At 40.5% G+C, this 14,351-nt stretch overlaps 1 protein-coding gene and 1 non-coding gene across 3 annotated transcripts in view; one reads left to right on the top strand and one right to left on the bottom strand.

The window, feature by feature from the left end:
* The window catches only part of LOC134744453 (prominin-like protein), an 86,574-nt gene that overhangs the window by 25,542 nt on the left and 46,681 nt on the right, over window positions 1-14,351 (top strand). The gene's annotated exons all lie outside the window — the stretch shown is intronic.
* Trnae-uuc (transfer RNA glutamic acid (anticodon UUC)) lies at window positions 515-586 on the bottom strand. Its single transcript has one exon. It is a non-coding gene; the product is annotated as a tRNA-Glu (tRNA).

Consider the following 14,351-nt stretch of genomic DNA (forward strand, 5'->3'; position numbering starts at 1 on the left):
AATTTGGGTAGCTTATTTTTATCCAATCTGCTTATTGTCGATTCCCTATACAAACTTCCACCTCCTCTTTTCACCCCCATAAAGGATAAAACTACCCAATTTCCTTCCCCGGGACTTTCAAACTATCTCTATATACCAAATTTCAACTAAATCGGTTCAGCGGTAAGCGTGAAGAGGTAACAGACGACAGACAGACACACTTTCGCATTTATAATATTATATAGTATGGATTAGTATGGATAGTATGGATTGTGATGTATTGAGGCAAGGTAGGTAGGTACACCTCTACCAAAGTGACAGTTATTATTTGACAGCAAAATGTTGAAAATAAATCGTGTGTCGTGTCGCAAGTGAGGGTGCAAAACAATTTACTTACGCGCTGACCTATGAGACGCGATTCGTCATTCAAGTAGATGCGGAAGCGAGATTAAAATTTTGTTGGTTCTGTTATTAATAAAATAAAAATATAGATAGTCTATGTATTTGTTAAAATAAAAAAAAATTACAAAAGTTTTTCCCGTACCGGGAATCGAACCCGAGCCTCCTGGGTGAAAGCCAGGTATCCTAGCCACTAGACCATACGGGAGTTGTGAGTTTCGGTGAAATTATGTATGACTATAGACCTTGACACTGTATGCGCTGAATGATAAAATTACAACTTGTACAAATAATGCTGTTATTTATATTTAAGTTCAATGTATTTTCAAGGCCACTGATAATTTATATAAATTGGCAATCTATTATTATTAATTTATTTGTGTTTATCACGAATCCCGAGTTATGGATGTTACCTATCTGTATATCGTCACCCATAGTACAAACTTGGCTGAGTTTAGGGCCAGCGGGCAAGGTCGATCTGTGTAAGGGCGTGATTCGACCAGTGTGCGACACTCTGCCGCACAAGCATTTTTGTACTGAATATGCTCGTGCCGCACACTGGTGAATCCCGGGGGGTGAATCAATTCTATAGAACCAACGTGGGCGATCTCGTTGCGAACGCGAACGCCGGCCGTGGCGTGGGTCCGCCGCGCCGCTTCGCTTTCGCGTTCGCGAGTTGTTCGCTTACATAACTGCCCAACTGACCCAAGCCCACTGACTATCAGTCCGCCGGACGATATCGACCTGTCAGTTGTTCGGAACTGTCTACACCAATATGTAGCATGGATCTCTGTCTATGAATATCTTTGAATATAATAGTTGAGTGTTGAGTTGACATAACGGAGTTAACTGTAAGTTTGAAATTCCAATGCTATATTCCACAAGATCTCTACTGAATTCATCAATTTTAATGTAAAAACCTTATTAGCATGACCCCCAATAAATATATTTTATGGCCTGGGAACGATGGCCGTATGTCACGCATTAATATTGTCATAAGATACCTAACCCAGCCTTTTTAATCATAAATACTTATAGTGTGAGTAACTTTCTGTTATATATGACCCTTTTTTCAATTAGCTCGCTCTTTGTAGCCATGGGATGCATGTGCAGGCGAGCATTCGCTTCAGCTACAACTAATATAAGTGCGATCTGCGACTCGTAGTTAACATGACGGAACTTATACATACTTGGTTGGTTGGAGTTGGAGGTGATCGTTCGGTAAGTGGTTCAAATAAAGAACCTATTGTCATGCAACTCACGACCCATCCCGTTACCGTGGCGATAATAACCTCTTCACGTGATGAAAGAACGTACAATAATTTGGCCGTTTAGCTTTAATCAAGAGTCAAAATGATAGCAATTAGCAGTACAATCAGCAGTCCATAAGCTCTGAGGAATTGTAGAAAGTCGCTTGTTTTCTCTTTCGAATAGCTATTACAGGGCTTCCACAGAAGACCAGCGTCAAGGTATCCAAAAGGTACCTTGACACCAAGCTGTGTGGAAACATTTTCAGTGACGTTATAAAGTATTTTCAGGGCGTGTTAATACTCGTAGTTAAGTTGTTGTTTAAATACTGAATAATTTATATTCTATTATATTCTATTCATCGATTCAGAAAGCTCTTTCTTAATACGATTACAAGAAAAACATCCCAACTGAAAGATCATAAACCCCTAAGACCCATATCCATTTGATTGCGACGGCCTGAAAAACACTATTACCAAGTATGTTCGGCCTTCGTCTCCCCTTCAAATTAACTTAACTTTACCCTACGCCGAACTTAGGTAAACTGCCTGAGTCAATCTGAACGGCAGCCTAATGGTCGGTGAGTCACAGGTGGCTCGTAACACGGAACGGCCCGGGAATTCGAGCCGAAACGATATCTAATTACAAGATATGCTAGATTGTGAGGTTTAGTACCTATAGTTCTGTTGATCCGGAGATTTTCAACAGTTTTAAAGCCCGTTGTACTTAAGTGTCCTCTGAATCATAGAGGCGAGCCTACAAAGACGAGAGCACAGTTGATCGTCGCTTGTGGTCTAGATGGGCTTTATATGTAACAGTTTCTTTATTAAGTAAATAAAGATCTTCATAGGGCGGTTGGCTATCTCCGTTTCTCGTACTGAAGCAAATTGATCAATGTTCATCATCATCATCATATCAGCCTTTCTGCTGATGTGTTTTGTCAAATGATAGAATATGTCAAAGATACACGTACTGCTCGACCACCTCCAGTCTTTCGTTCCCAACCATAATGGTTGGAATCGATTTACCAGATCAATGTTCAATCAATGTTGCAGGTGCTTAAGAACACTTCGCCGAGCTTTTGCTTGCTGTCCAAGTGAAGAATCCGCTTAGCCACCTGACGCTGCCATCCTTAAAAAGCAGTGATAACATACTCGTACTGCTCATCACATCTCAATTGGATGGCACAGTGACACCAACCATATTTATCGACGAAACTGGTAAACGTCAAAACTTCAGCGGAGAGGTATCAATATTCCCATACCATGAAACACAGTCGGTTTGATGCAACCAGCCCTTAAACTGGTATGTGTATAATGAAGTGGCCGCTATTATAAAACCAAGTGGTATTCAATAGAGCAAGTGCTGAACTTAAGACAACGTCTTTGTTCCATTGTCGAAGTAATTGGCCATTATCTCTTGATACCCATGCTAGACAGCTGGATTGCAGACAGTTTGGTATTGCACCGGTGTGTGAATTTAATTATCACTAATGGATAGTTAGCACAGTTTTAGAACATCTGTGAAATTAATTTAACTAATTATACCGACAAGTTTTGACTTAAGAGACAAACGGGGGTCTTAGGGAAAGTCAACTCTCCCCTATTCTGAGTACCAACTTCACGCCAGTTTAATATTTCAGGGCGGTTAAATCGTGATGGTTTTTCATTCAGCCGTCCTACATATGTACACTATCGAAAGCGTATAATGTATTTCAGACTTGACTATTACTTGTCGTCGAATCCAGCGTCCGTGGGTGGACGGGTATGCAAAGAGTTATTTGACAAACACTAAAATGTTCTACACATTTCACAACACCTACATAAAAAACATATTATAGAAGTTAGAAGTCTATCAACGATAGAAGATTCATGCGTAATCGTAATATATCATCGCTATACTTACTCAACCTCATATCTGCAACAATCATTTGAAGGAAATGTCGCTTTTCTTTCATTCGGAATACGGGTGTTTTTGTCATCAAATGAGTGTTGCAGATACGAGGTTGAGTAAGTATAGCGGCGATATGACCCATTACAGGGACGGCAATAGCTCACTGGGGCCATATAAATGTAAAATGTAATCCCCTGGCGAAACCTATGACCTCAATCTGAAATGCTAGTTTATGATCACTGTACATATAAAATACCAAATCAAATGGCGTAGCATCTTACTCGTCAGTTGTCTAAAAATAGCACATATCTTTTCAACATGTGACCTTAGCGATATGATATGCTATGACCCAGCCTCAGTCTTTGGGGATTTATTTCAATAGACATCAATTCTGTAAATCAAAAGTATCTTGTATCAAAGTAGTCCTTTTATTCGTCTTTTATTTAAATGTTAATGTCAGAGTAGTTCCTAAGATTCAGATCCTTTTCAACGGGTCGACAGTCCAGCTAAATCCACTTCATAAATTTAAATTGGATTCGAATCCTTCATAATTGAATTTTTGATGAGATTATTACCTTGCTCGAAATTTTTGTTTCTTTTTCCGTAATTCCTTAATAGACTAATTTTTGATCGGGTTAATAATAGGCCAGGAAATTGTAAACGCCTAATTGGACTTAAAGGTCGAGCGCGCCTACTTATATTCATGATTTTGTAACGATCTGTCTGGCCTAGTGTGTAGTGACACTAGTTACCCTGCCTATGGAGCCGATAGTCCCGTGTTCAAATCCCGGTAAGGGCATTTATTTGTGTGATGAGCAAGGATATTTGTTCCTGAGTCATGGGTATCGTTGTCTAAGTAGGTATGCACCCACAACCCAAGCCTTATTGAGATTCATTGTGGGGTCTTAGTAAATTTGTGTGATAATGTTCCTATAATATTTATTATATGAGCGCAGAAAACTTCATTGTGGTCTCTAATATTCCGTGAGATTTAATAAAGATTTCTGATAGCTGTGAAACCATTCCTTTGTCAATGGGAAAGTATCCAACTGTCTCAGATTAAAACTCATGACAAAGCAAAACTTCCGATTTAATTGCTATAATTTGCCTTTACTTTCATCGAAGCTTGCGAGAGAAAAGTAGCCATTGCCTGCCACTTGCTAGACACGTTGTACCGTCCTCACTTCCTCAGTGTCCACGCTGTAAATTGATACTTCCTAAACCTTATTGCCAGGAGATAAGGTCCACAGACCAGTGTTAGTACGTATTCGTGGAAAGTTCGTGGAAAGTGGTCCGCGATTAGATTCACCTAGCCGGCGTGGCGACGTGTGGATGTGGACACCAACAGGTGGACTATACTGTAAAGGCTTGGTCAAACACAAGGCGCTTCTTCTTCTTCTTTGCCATGTCCCGTTATTTGGGGTCGGCCCTCCTCGTTCGAAGGCGCCAGGTTTTTCTGTCCGGGGTTGTCGATATGTTAGTCTGCGCCCGCTCCATGTCTTTGGTAACGGTTGTCCACCACGTGGTAAGCGGCCTCCCTTTGCCGTTCGTTTTGTCTGGGATGGCCAAGGCTTTTTTGACAGCATACTCTTCGTTACGCCTCATAATATGCCCGAACCATCTCATACGGCCCATCTGTAAAAACGGCCTACGGCGCTACGGCCCATCTGGTCAAACACAAGGCGCGACTCACACTTATACTTAAGTCGTCGATAATCGATAGTGAAGGTGTTAAATATTCACTGTAACGCTACAATAAAGCGAAGGGTAGCTCCCTTGTATCACAGATCACTTACATAACAACTAATGCAAAGAGGTAAACATTGGTTTTTGTTACTTGAAAATGCTGCAGGATGCGAGTACCTATGATCTACCTACGTGCGGTGTATTGTGACAGTTGTGATGGCCGCGAGTCGTAAACGCTTGCGGAGTCTGCGAGAGGTGATCCATTAATTGGAGCCAGTGAGCTGCGAGGGTCATCCCCCACGTGTCCTTTCCTTGCGTGCAACTTGTTCAAGGACAGTTTAAAATGAGGGTTTATTTAAAGTGTGTTGGCAACATAACGATGTGCTACAGTTGTTATTATTTCTTAGAAAAAGCTTGCTCCTCTGTCGCACTTGTAAATTCGTACATAAGTGTGACAGGGAGGGAACACGTCGAACGTGGTTCAGGTTTTTTTGGTTCGTAACCGGTTCTAGGAAAGTTGTGATTATATATATATAGTCCTCCTCATCGGTTTCGATGACGGCGACCTCAGCAATTATGGATTACGCCTATTATAGGCTCGAATGTGGCTGGCCAGGCCGAACTTGGTCTTAAAGACTCTATTGCAGGTGCTACAATAGAGTTGGCCAGACGCGTTATACGTATACGCGTACGAGGGCTTTTCGGTCTCTCTTTACGTTGTTGGCGTTTGACATCTAAGGTATTGGTTATTATACTAATTATTCAATGATATATACGAATTAGTTCAAGACATTACAAACAAGGGTAAAATATCGATATAGTATAATTATGTATATGAACTTGTTTACCACAAATATGTTTCATAAATGTACATAAGATATATTTTATAATAATATGTATGCTAGTTTTAAGGTCTAGGGGCCAATAGTTGCCTGAAAATAAAGAATTTCATTTCATTTAACTATGTAGAAGATGCTTGTCTCTGACTTGAGCAATCCTCCCATGTCTCCCAACACGTCCCCACACCATTATGTTATGTGTCCTAGACAAATATGCCGGGAACATACATTTGTCAGCAAACAGATGTCGCGCGAGCCGTTATTTGCTCGTAAATCCGCACCCTCGTCAGGCGTGTTGTCAGCAGCACAAGTTGCTAAGCGGACGAGATGTTCAAAATGAACTAAACATGTCTACAAAGTGGTCGTCATCCTTGGTAATGTGAGAACAAAAGAAGAAAGTATAAATTGCGGTAAGAGGAACAGTATTAATTTTGCCCCGGTGTTCCTTTTACCCCATCTGACTTTTTTCTTCATGTATTTTAAAACACCTGTATGTATTGTTTATGATTATGAATAACGTCTAAACTCTCTGACTAATGACTTCGCAATCAAAATTAATCGACGATTGTGAATCGGATATTAAACATTCACAATGCAGATTGTTAATAGCTATTTATGCAACAAGTGCGGAATAGTAGATTGTGTCACAAGGGAGCAAAATGACATATTTACGGCGAGGGCGTACAATTGAATCCTAAACGAAGCGAAGGATTCTATAATAGAATCCTGAGCGTAGCGAGGGATTCTAACATAGAATCACGCACGAATTTACGCACGTGTATCATACAATGGTATGCATTGTGCGAGTAAATAGAAAACATATCATGGCAAATAAGTTTAATTATTAAAAGGAGTGTTTTAAATCGACACGAGTTGCAAATTACCTATTCGCACGTGTATCGTACAACGTTTTACAGTACATATGGCCCTTTAAACTTTCGACATATGCACGAAAATTGCTCTTTTCCACACTAGTGCGAGAAAGTAACACTATATGTACTGTAAAAAAAAAAAGAAAACAAACAGCACTAGTGCGGAAAAGTAGTACTTTGCGCATGATATGGCTTCGTAGGAAACGCACTTTTCGAGCGCATGCATTTTAAAGTATATATTCAATAATAACGAGACATTATATAATATAAAAGAAAACATAGGATAAAATTAAAGTTTTACATTTATGATTTCGACCCGTCAGACAACCCGGAGCTAATCCGGCGCACCAGGGATGCGGCCCTCTTGCGGATACTGGCATAGAAGCAATAGACCCTGGCTTCGACGAACATCCATATTCAACTTTTAAATTCAAAATTATCCATCAAATTTTGACGAGTCAGTGTGAACATTGATACCCTACTTATGAGCGTGCTACCACAACACACCTTTTCCACTACATTGTATCCTCAACATCATGCTGTGTCAAACATGCATAGAAGCAATAGACCCTGGCTTCGACGAACTTCCCTATTCAACTTTTAAATTCAAAATGTCCTTATTCAACCTTTGACGAGTCAGTGTGAACATTGATACCCTAATTATGAGCGTGCTACCACAAGTACCACAACACACCTTTTCCACTACATTGCATCCTCAACATCATGTTGTGTCAAACGTAATGGTCTGCAGGTATATAACAATGTTCGTCGTACAACGGCCATCGGGCGGGACAATGGACCAGAATGAATACACATTGTGAACAACACAATGGAACGTCTGCATGCGTTCTGACACCTAGACGTCGGCTAATGAGTTTATATGAATAGTTTTAGAACATTTCTGTCCAGCGCGCGCATAGTGCAGCAAAACTTCTACTCGCTTTTTCTTAGTATTATACGACCCGCCCCGGCTCTGCACGGTTACACAAAACTTTTACAAATTATACACTAAAACCTTCCTCAAGAATTACTCTATTGATAAGAGAAAACGGCATAAAAATCCGTTGCGTAGTTTTAAAGATCTAAGCATAACATATAATATAAGTTTTTAGAACCAAGAAACATTTCCTCCTACTCAGTACATAGTTGGTCATTCCGCCGGTCACTTGATACAGACGATAGCCGTTCTCAGAAGCGGGAAGAGTCTTATCAAACCACTTCAAATAGATCTCCGATATCACGCTCTTGCTAGCAGCAGTCACCAACTTGAGAGCTCTTCTTAAACTGGCTATAGCTGACACACGCACAAACTTATTTCCATTTTGGTTGATATTTGAATTTCAACTTTGTGCTTTGAGCCGTAAGATTGGAGTCTCGTCTCAGTTACAGACTATCATGATGTTCGTGTCACATGTACTTGCAAATTCCTATGAGGATAACACAGGGTGACATTAAAGCGTGGTGTGAAGCAAATGTTCTAACTTCGGAGAAGTGAAATTGCTAATTGTTTTCATGAGTTTTGCTCGACTTGCATATTAGGGCAATTAACAATATGTCAGTGGCGTAACTTGGGGGGGGGGAGGCAGAGGGGGCAAGTGCCCCGGGCGCCATCCAAGGGGGGGGCGCCAAAATGGGCAAAAGGCAGCAGCAGGGAAACTTTTGTCAGTCGTCAGGGGGCGCAAATTTGGTGACTGCCCCGGGCGCCATATCCTCTAGCTACGCCCCTGCATATATGTTGATTGTAAATTAAACGGTGATCGAGTTTGAATACTTTGAATAACGCGAAAACGAGACCTTTTCACCAGTCAATTGATATGTGTAGTGAAAGTTACCAATCTACATCGTGGCTAGGGTCTATAGCCCAAACCCTCTTATAGAAACGGATGATAGGCTACCTCGAAAATCGAAAAAAACTGGCCATGTGCGAGTCGGACTCGCGCACAAAGGGTTCCGTACCATTACGCTAAAAACGGCAAAAAAATCACGTTTGTTGTATGGGAGCCCCACTTAAATATTTATTTTATTCTATTTTTAGTATTTCTTGTTATAGCGGCAACAGAAATACATCATCTGTGAAAATTTCAACTGTCTAGCTATCACGGTTCATGAGATTTCAGTTCATTTTTTACCCTTTGGGTACGGAACCCTAAAAAGTTTTCTATCGCTCTTGCTTTATTTGAGTGACAAAGATACAGACAAACAACAGACGGAGCGTTAGAATAATAATTATGATGACGATTTATCAAAGTTGCACGGATATCACGGTCGCATGTTTATCACCTGTCATGTCATGCGTCACTTTCATACTTGTTAGAACGTGACAGGCATGGTGACAAATGATAAAAAGGCGACCATCTTAGCCCTACTGGCCTACTAAAGGAATGATATAATATATTTCAATCATTTACTCACGCCAGCTTTAACCTCAATACTGTTTAACTCGATTCACCGAGCAAGCTGAGCAGTATCGAGACGTAGAAGTCGATTCCTGTCGTTTTGTTTATTTTGAAAAGTCTCCAAGAAAAACTTTGTATAACTGTAGGCCGAGCACATGATTGGCGCGACGGTATCTCGCCGCGAGATAGACTACCCGTCTTTTACTGTATGAATTAAAGGGGGACGGTTAGTCTATGTCGCGGCGAGATACTCTGGCGCCAATCATGTGCTAGCCCGGCTGATATGTATTACGCGTCGCCACTGCCGGGCTAGCACATGATTGGCGCGAGAGTATCTCGCCGCGACATAGACTACCCGTCCCTCTTTAATTCATACAGTTAGTAAAAGACGGATAGTCGCGGCGAGATACTGTCGCGCCAATCATGTGCTCGGCCTACTGATAAATCCTAGTTAATAAAGTCACCCTCTAAACGGGTAGCGGATAGGACATGTGATACGTGATCTGTTAGCCTGTATTGCTAACTAGAGGCAGATGATACTCGTATTACATTTCATTCCCATAAAATTGGCGACCGAGGCTTATTGCTTGTGAGCTTAATAACATCGTTCGCAGACGTTTCTGCTTGTTAAACATTTGGAATGGATAGAACATTCATCATCATCATCATGTCAGCCGATAGACGTCCACTGCTGGACATAGGCCTCCCCCAAGGCTCGCCACTCCGACCGATCCTGTGCCGCTCGCATCCACCGAATTCCCGCGACCTTCACCAGGTCGTCGCTCCACCTCGTTGGAGGCCTACCGGCAGTTCGTCTTCCGGTAAGCGGACGCCACTCCAGAACCTTCCGGCCCCACCGGCCATCAGTTCTGCGAGCAATGTGCCCCGCCCACTGCCACTTAAGGTTTGCAATTCTGCGAGATATGTCGGTGACCCTAGTTCTACTGCCGCACATTATAACTGGTGAATTTCCAATATGACTTCGGTGGCCGTTTAAGAAGTGTAACGCCCTTACGGTAGATGTCGCTAGGGTCCCCTAGACCCATATATTGGGAAGATTTGCTGACTACGGATGAGGTCTTGGTAGCTCAGTTGGCAGAGCGCTGGAGTATCGATCCAGAGGCCGTGAGTTGAAGTCTCGCGCAAGGCAGTAATTTTTTCCACTTTTAAATTTATTCCAAGTTTGTTGCCTGTCCTTCGAGACAGACAGTCGAGACAGTTGACTTCATGTTACATACAGGCGACTGCAAACATATTCGTAGTTCGTAATAGTGTTCGTACCTTCTACGCTGCTCTGTCTTCGTAGGGTTTTTTGCTATAGCTCACTAAGGATGAATCCCAATATACTGATTTAAACTTCTCAATCCCAAAAACCTCAAAATCCCAATCCCAAATCTTCTAAATCCCAATGTTTGGCGCATACACTACACCAGTTTTTACTAAAGCGACTGCCATTCGACTTTCCCACTCAGAGGGGAAACTAGGCTTTTTTCGGATTGATTACGTCACTATGTTTTCCCTCATCAAATTTTTCGTTATTACATTAAAACTCAATAATATAGGTCGGAGTTCAAATCCGCGACCTCCGACTTGCACGCCGTACAGTCAAGAACATAATTATATATACATTTCCAAAGTTTCAAAAATATGTGTAAGCTCTTTCTTACACCTTAGACAATAAAGTCGTGTTCACATAATTTTGAGACATTTGTCTGGATCGATATTTTTGCCTTCGACTGTACCGCTACGCTTATAACGCGCAATAACATCTTGTCACTTACAAAAGCGATAGAGTCAATATATCCTCTCCATTTCTATATGGCGCAGGATGTTGATTGTCTTTGTCGATGTTCAATCGAGTGATATACGCGCCAGACGGGCGTCAGGTGGCAAACAACGGCTTTTCAATTGCACATTGTTCCACTTGTAATCGTAACAATTGTAGCGCTTCGCGTTTTTCAATCACAACATATTACTATTGGCAAACGAAAGTTTCTTACAATATGATCCGTACCTAATGTACATTTAACAGCCGTATACCGTTCGTCATGAGAGTAAACGATCAATGTAAAATAGGTACCGTGCTTTATCACAAAAGGTGACATTTAGATGGCTACTCTTGCATTGTGCGTTGAATTTCTGGTGCAGTGTCATCTCCCAGAAATTATACAGCTCTTTATGAAAAAACCGGACAAGTTCGAGTCGGACTCGCCCACCGAGGGTTCCGTACTTTTTAGTATTTGTTGTTGTAGCGGCAACATCATCGTCTGTGAAAATTTCAAATGTCTAGCTATCACGGTTCAAGAGATACAGCCTGGTGACGGACAGACGGACAGCGGAGTCTTAGTAATAGGTTCCCGTTTTTACCATTTGGGTACGGAACCCTAAAAAGTATGCGAACTGTGAAAATCCTTACAAATAATTTAAATGCCGCGCCATGATACCTAAAGGAAACGTTTTTGGCAGAAATACTGATATATGTTATTTCGAGGGTCTTGGCTTGGTCGTGGGCTAGTGCAATTGTGCAATTTTTTCTCCTCTAGGCTTACGAAATTATGGGATTTTTCGTCTCACTGGCTACTTAACCGACGACAAGGGGAATCATACTACATCAGTAAGCGATACTGTCATAGAGACAGGCAAGCATCGGATTAGTGATCGATATCGAATTAATCCCTAATCCGATAATCTTCGGAATCCTTAAGATTGCTGCCATTAAGCCCCATAAGACGCTATTAAAAGAGCGGGCAGTCTTGTAAAAACCGCTATTAATGTGTATATCAAAATCAGCCACCTACACAGGAGATTAAAGTACAAAAAAAATATTTAAATTTTGTAAGCCTAGAAAGCCAATATCTCAGGTTTTTCTTTTATAATGCTAAAGTTAGACCCCGTAGAACGTTACGTTATTAATAATGCTAAAACGTGTCAATCTGCTATCTTCACAATCTCGTAAAAAATATGAACTTCCTGGTGCCATTTCCTATTCATGTGCATTCCGGTTATGGCCAGTACAACAAGGCCACCGCAGCTCTCCCTTCGCACGAATGGTCAGACGTACTGTGCGATTGTCGTTGGTTAGAACACTTAGAACATGTTAATGTGTTTGATTTAACGGTCAATTTGAGTAGATTAAGAGCTGCTATTAACCCAATGAGCGAGAGTAGACTAAGGCGTCAGGCCGGACACAGAAGTAAATTGTAACGGTAGAGGAAAATTTACACGTTTGTCACCAAACATAACGTGTTTTTTTTGTCTTAAAATATTTTAATTCAATGCAATAAGCTGAAGGTAAAAAGTATAGCTATAAAAGCATACTCATAGTTAAAACGGGTGGCCAAACGGAAAATCAAATTGTTATAACGTCTGTTACAAGGTGTGTGGGTGCGTTTTAAAAACCACAAGCTTAAAAACATCGTAAATGAAATCAAAAAATTTAGTAATACGTTAAATCGGTTAAATCTTGGGATAAGAGCTTAACCAGAATTTATTGAATTGTGGGTTTCCAAATGCCGCTTTTATCGAAACCAAAGATAGATATAACTCCGTAATAGATGGATACAGTCTAAGGAAAAAAAGTGCCTCGAAAATCAAGAAAATTTGATTCTCGTTCAGAGGGCGCTACTAGCTTTGGCCTACTGTCGTATAGATGGCGTTGACGGTTTCGTTTGTTATATAAATTTTTTAACTCATATCAGTGAAAGTACATGGGTCAAAATCATAAAAATAATTAATGCAAATAAAAAAATCATTTATCCATATTTAAATACATTTTATCGTATTTTTATAAATCTTCATTTTTAGTTTTAAAGTGTGTCGACAGATGGCAGTGAATTTACTGGGGTTACAAAATTTACTATGACAGTACCGCTCTAGTATAAGTTACTCTATGTCGAAACTCATCTGTTCCCTTGGGCCTTATGCCCGGGAGAAATTCTAAACACGAGAAGAAGAAAACAATATCTAATGTTTGTGAATAGTCTCGTGGTATAAACACAAACTTACAATGTTTTTGTGAATACCTAAACAGCAAAGAGAAGTGAATAGGCGTGTTTATTTTGATAAAGGTTAGGAGACCAATGGACGTAGTTAATCAAAGTATCCGCTCTGAATTGCCTATTTTGCAATAGTGGCATTGAACCATTTGCTTTCATTAGGCTTTACGGTGCCGTAAATTGTGATAAAGTAGGAATTAATTTAAGGTCAATGTGTAATGACTGTCTATAAGAGAACACCGTGTACTAGCACTACTAGCTCTTTCGCTTTTAACTCTTGTACACAACGCGTTTGTATGTACACATACATTTACAGAAGGTCGGTAGAGCAGAAGGAGAGAATCTCCCCCACAGAGGGACTACCGCGAACGCTGAAATTCGCAAATTTCGGGGATTTAACTCCAATTAAGGCGTAATTAGAGTGACAGAGATAATTGCTCATTGTAAATATAATATCACCCGTGTTTTATATAAGTATTCGGGATTGCACAGGAAATTATTATCAGTAATAAAATGTGTGTGATTCATCGGGAAATTGCCAGGATGTTTTACTACAGGGAAAATAAAATTAGATAAGTAATATTCGGAGTGACCTAAATAATTTTGCGGTCATTATCACGATTCTACCTACGCAATTAGCCTCATGCATGAAGTTTATATTTGAACGAAATATGTTTTATTCGGATGTTTGTTACCGTTATATCATGTTACAAATTCATTTCCGTTTTTAAATTACCATTTAATCACTTAAAATTATAAACAAAAAGTACAAAAATTTGCCCGCGAAAAGCTAGTGAGCGAAACGCTCGAAACGCCACGTGACGTCACGCGTTCGACAGATTAGTGTCATTAGTAGCAAACGTCAGTTGGGCCGCCCAACGTGTGACGTCATCACGCTCTGTCGAATTCGCGCCAAAAATTATGAGCGTTTCAACCGCTCAAAATTTTTTAACATTTTAAATATTTTTTAATAAAATAATGTTAAGGTTTACAAAAGTATTTTTATCATTTCCGGTGTTCCAACGATATAAATTATGAATCCAA

Source organism: Cydia strobilella, chromosome 9, assembly GCF_947568885.1.
Source record: "Cydia strobilella chromosome 9, ilCydStro3.1, whole genome shotgun sequence".
NCBI lineage: Eukaryota > Metazoa > Arthropoda > Insecta > Lepidoptera > Tortricidae > Cydia > Cydia strobilella.